Source organism: Schistocerca cancellata, unplaced genomic scaffold (assembly GCF_023864275.1).
Source record: "Schistocerca cancellata isolate TAMUIC-IGC-003103 unplaced genomic scaffold, iqSchCanc2.1 HiC_scaffold_1063, whole genome shotgun sequence".
NCBI lineage: Eukaryota > Metazoa > Arthropoda > Insecta > Orthoptera > Acrididae > Schistocerca > Schistocerca cancellata.
In genome coordinates, this window is record NW_026047063.1 from 32,501 (window position 1) to 37,500 (window position 5,000).

Sequence of the window (5,000 nt, forward strand, 5' to 3'; positions counted from 1 at the left end):
GCAATGTAACTCAATTTGCACCGCAATGTAACTCAATTTGCACCGCAATGTAACTCAATTTGCACCGCAATGTAACTCAATTTGCACCGCAATGTAACTCAATTTGCACCGCAATGTAACTCAATTTGCACCGCAATGTAACTCAATTTGCACCGCAATGTAACTCAATTTGCACCGCAATGTAACTCAATTTGCACCGCAATGTAACTCAATTTGCACCGCAATGTAATGCAATTTGCACCGCAATGTAATGCAATTTGCACCGCAATGTAATGCAATTTGTACCGCAATCTACCCCCACATTGTGCCTTAACCTAACCCACATTGTGCCTTAACCTAACCCACATTGTGCCTTAACCTAACCCCACGTTGTGCCTTAACCTAACCCACGTTGTGCCTTAACCTAACCCACGTTGTGCCTTAACCTAACCCAAGTTGTGCCTTAACCTAACCCAAGTTGTGCCTTAACCTAACCCAAGTTGTGCCTTAACCTAACCCAAGTTGTGCCTTAACCTAACCCAAGTTGTGCCTTAACCTAACCCAAGTTGTGCCTTAACCTAACCCAAGTTGTGCCTTAACCTAACCCAAGTTGTGCCTTAACCTAACCCAAGTTGTGCCTTAACCTAACCCAAGTTGTGCCTTAACCTAACCCAAGTTGTGCCTTAACCTAACCCAAGTTGTGCCTTAACCTAACCCAAGTTGTGCCTTAACCTAACCCAAGTTGTGCCTTAACCTAACCCAAGTTGTGCCTTACCCTGCTCTGTAATTGGCATATGACACGTTACATTAATGTATTGTCCAACCGCAACCCGCTCAGAATGTTGTGTACACAGCTACGTGTCATCTCCCCATAACAGCTGCATTGCAGTGTGGTACGCCATAGAGACGTGTGGGAGTAATGGACGCAGTGGATGGCGATCAGCATGAGCCGTCTGTTCATGTAGTGGCGCGTGTATGCAGACGTAGTAGTCTCTTCTCACACAATGTGATAGCACGGTGCCCCGCGTTCCACATCTGCGACATGCTACAGAGGCCGGTTGACAGTTGGTCGCGCAATGGACATCGCATACGTACGGGGGCACCTTCCACGTGCCCTCTAGTCGGGCACATTTTGTTGCGTGGATGTGAGCGGATGTAGTGTGTCTTGACACCTGACAGGCAGGCATGCAATAATAGTTGACTTTGCAAACGGGGATGGACGTGTACGTTTACTGGTGACGTTACGCAAATGAACAACTGGTAACCCGTTGTGGTGCGGTTGTCCTTGCTGGAGGTACATCTGTGAGGGCAACGATCGGTACAGCTACGAAGCGGTCCCCACCATACCAACGAACGTGAATGTGAATCTGGGTGTGAAGCGATACGCGGCTGTGGGTGGGTGGGACTGTCCCCGGCCGGTGAGGGGGGGCCGCCCGGCGTGCTGGCCGCGCGGTGCGTGGGCGCACGCGCTACAGCCGGCTGGTGGGGGGGCGCCCAGTGGCAGGCGCGCCGGCCGACGGACGCGGCAGGCGGCGCAGCTGCGCGCCGGGGCACCCTGCGCGCGGCGCCGTGCAGCCAAAGTGGGTCCTCGCCGGCCCGGTGCGAAGCGCGGTGGACATCTGCAGTGTGCTGGTCCGATTGAGGACTGTGTGCGTTGAGGATGCGCCGCCGCCCGGCACTCGGCGCCGCGGACGCCGTCTGCTGCTCGGTCGCCCCAGCGGTTCTCGCTGGTGGTTTGTATCGCAGTTGTGCAGACGTGTTGGCACGTGCGCTGTGCTGGGAGAGTTCGCTTCGGCACCCACGTGGGGCCTTTGCCCTTCTGTGGCGCTGGCGTTGGAGCTGCCGGTCACCGTAGGTGGCGCGTGTTGTCTCCCGCCGGCAATGCCACGACAGCACGCTCCCGGGCCTCTGTCGGCAGCGGCAAGCTCAGTTGGGAGCACGGGTGGTCGCACCTAAAGCGTCTACTCGCCTAACTCCGGGCGATTGCGCCTCTCTCGAACCCGACCAAGTACTTAGGACGGCGCTGCGCGCCGCCGGGACCTGAGAGGGTTTCGAGGTGTATTGTGCAGGGGAGCTCAGCCTCCTCCTGTTGCAGAATAATTGAGCGGACGCTTGCGTGTTCGCGCGGGGCCCCTGGGACACACTCCCGGGCGGCCGGCTGCTCAGCTCTAGTTGACGCAGCTCCCTGGTTGATCCTGCCAGTAGTCATATGCTTGTCTCAAAGATTAAGCCATGCATGTCTCAGTACAAGCCGCATTAAGGTGAAACCGCGAATGGCTCATTAAATCAGTTATGGTTCCTTAGATCGTACCCACGTTACTTGGATAACTGTGGTAATTCTAGAGCTAATACATGCAAACAGAGTCCCGACCAGAGATGGAAGGGACGCTTTTATTAGATCAAAACCAATCGGTCGGCTCGTCCGGTCCGTTTGCCTTGGTGACTCTGAATAACTTTGGGCTGATCGCACGGTCCTCGTACCGGCGACGCATCTTTCAAATGTCTGCCTTATCAACTGTCGATGGTAGGTTCTGCGCCTACCATGGTTGTAACGGGTAACGGGGAATCAGGGTTCGATTCCGGAGAGGGAGCCTGAGAAACGGCTACCACATCCAAGGAAGGCAGCAGGCGCGCAAATTACCCACTCCCGGCACGGGGAGGTAGTGACGAAAAATAACGATACGGGACTCATCCGAGGCCCCGTAATCGGAATGAGTACACTTTAAATCCTTTAACGAGTATCTATTGGAGGGCAAGTCTGGTGCCAGCAGCCGCGGTAATTCCAGCTCCAATAGCGTATATTAAAGTTGTTGCGGTTAAAAAGCTCGTAGTTGGATTTGTGTCCCACGCTGTTGGTTCACCGCCCGTGTCGGTGTTTAACTGGCATGTATCGTGGGACGTCCTGCCGGTGGGGCGAGCCGAAGGCGTGCGACCGCCTCGTGCGTGTTCGTGCGTCCCGAGGCGGACCCCGTTGAAATCCTACCAAGGTGCTCTTTATTGAGTGTCTGGGTGGGCCGGCACGTTTACTTTGAACAAATTAGAGTGCTTAAAGCAGGCAAGCCCGCCTGAATACTGTGTGCATGGAATAATGGAATAGGACCTCGGTTCTATTTTGTTGGTTTTCGGAACCCGAGGTAATGATTAATAGGGACAGGCGGGGGCATTCGTATTGCGACGTTAGAGGTGAAATTCTTGGATCGTCGCAAGACGAACAGAAGCGAAAGCATTTGCCAAGTATGTTTTCATTAATCAAGAACGAAAGTTAGAGGTTCGAAGGCGATCAGATACCGCCCTAGTTCTAACCATAAACGATGCCAGCCAGCGATCCGCCGCAGTTCCTCCGATGACTCGGCGGGCAGCCTCCGGGAAACCAAAGCTTTTGGGTTCCGGGGGAAGTATGGTTGCAAAGCTGAAACTTAAAGGAATTGACGGAAGGGCACCACCAGGAGTGGAGCCTGCGGCTTAATTTGACTCAACACGGGAAACCTCACCAGGCCCGGACACCGGAAGGATTGACAGATTGATAGCTCTTTCTTGATTCGGTGGGTGGTGGTGCATGGCCGTTCTTAGTTGGTGGAGCGATTTGTCTGGTTAATTCCGATAACGAACGAGACTCTAGCCTGCTAACTAGTCGCGTGACATCCTTCGTGCTGTCAGCGATTACTTTTCTTCTTAGAGGGACAGGCGGCTTCTAGCCGCACGAGATTGAGCAATAACAGGTCTGTGATGCCCTTAGATGTTCTGGGCCGCACGCGCGCTACACTGAAGGAATCAGCGTGTCTTCCTAGGCCGAAAGGTCGGGGTAACCCGCTGAACCTCCTTCGTGCTAGGGATTGGGGCTTGCAATTGTTCCCCATGAACGAGGAATTCCCAGTAAGCGCGAGTCATAAGCTCGCGTTGATTACGTCCCTGCCCTTTGTACACACCGCCCGTCGCTACTACCGATTGAATGATTTAGTGAGGTCTTCGGACTGGTACGCGGCATCGACTCTGTCGTTGCCGATGCTACCGAAAGATGACCAAACTTGATCATTTAGAGGAAGTAAAAGTCGTAACAAGGTTTCCGTAGGTGAACCTGCGGAAGGATCATTACCGACTAGACTGCATGTCTTTCGATGTGCGTGTCGTGTCGCGCAACACGCTACCTGTACGGCAGCAGCCGTGCGCCGCGTGCGGAACCACGCGTGCCTCTCAAAACTAACGGAAAAATGTTGTGTGGTACGAGCGCTGAAGCTCTGGAGCGGCTGGCCTGCGGCACCTGGCGCCTGGCGCCGGTTTTGAATGACTTTCGCCCGAGTGCCTGTCCGCTCCGGTGTGGAGCCGTACGACGCCCATCGGCCGTGAGGGCCGTTGGACACAGGAACGCTGGAACAGGGGCCGTCAAACGCCTCAGTCCCGCCTATGCAACTGTCTTGAAAGAGACAGTGGAAACTAAATGAAAAAGATCACCCCAGGACGGTGGATCACTCGGCTCGTGGGTCGATGAAGAACGCAGCAAATTGCGCGTCGACATGTGAACTGCAGGACACATGAACATCGACGTTTCGAACGCACATTGCGGTCCATGGATTCCGTTCCCGGGCCACGTCTGGCTGAGGGTCGGCTACGTATACTGAAGCGCGCGGCGTTTGTCCCGCTTCGGAGACCTGGGAGTGTCGTGGCCGCCTGTGGGGCCGGCCGCGTCTCCTTAAACGTGCGATGCGCGCCCGTCGCCTGGCGGTTCGCATACCGGTACTTTCTCGGTAGCGTGCACAGCCGGCTGGCGGTGTGGCGTGCGACACCTCGTACAACGACCTCAGAGCAGGCGAGACTACCCGCTGAATTTAAGCATATTACTAAGCGGAGGAAAAGAAACTAACAAGGATTCCCCCAGTAGCGGCGAGCGAACAGGGAAGAGTCCAGCACCGAACCCCGCAGGCTGCCGCCTGTCGTGGCATGTGGTGTTTGGGAGGGTCCACTACCCCGACGCCTCGCGCCGAGCCCAAGTCCAACTTGAATGAGGCCACGGCCCGTAGAGGGTG

General features: G+C 55.2%; 2 non-coding genes and 1 pseudogene across 2 annotated transcripts; all 3 read left to right on the plus strand.

Annotated features, from left to right (window-relative positions):
* The first annotated feature begins 2,161 nt into the window (after window positions 1-2,161).
* On the plus strand, window positions 2,162-4,071 carry LOC126151451 (small subunit ribosomal RNA). The gene has a single exon (XR_007531961.1). It is a non-coding gene; the product is annotated as a small subunit ribosomal RNA (ribosomal RNA).
* Window positions 4,072-4,426: 355 nt separating this feature from the next.
* Window positions 4,427-4,581, plus strand: LOC126151458 (5.8S ribosomal RNA). Its single transcript, XR_007531967.1, has one exon. It is a non-coding gene; the product is annotated as a 5.8S ribosomal RNA (ribosomal RNA).
* A 188-nt stretch (window positions 4,582-4,769) lies between these two features.
* Window positions 4,770-5,000, plus strand: part of LOC126151455 (large subunit ribosomal RNA) — a pseudogene marked incomplete at its 3' end in the record, with an annotated part of 3,521 nt that continues 3,290 nt past the window's right edge.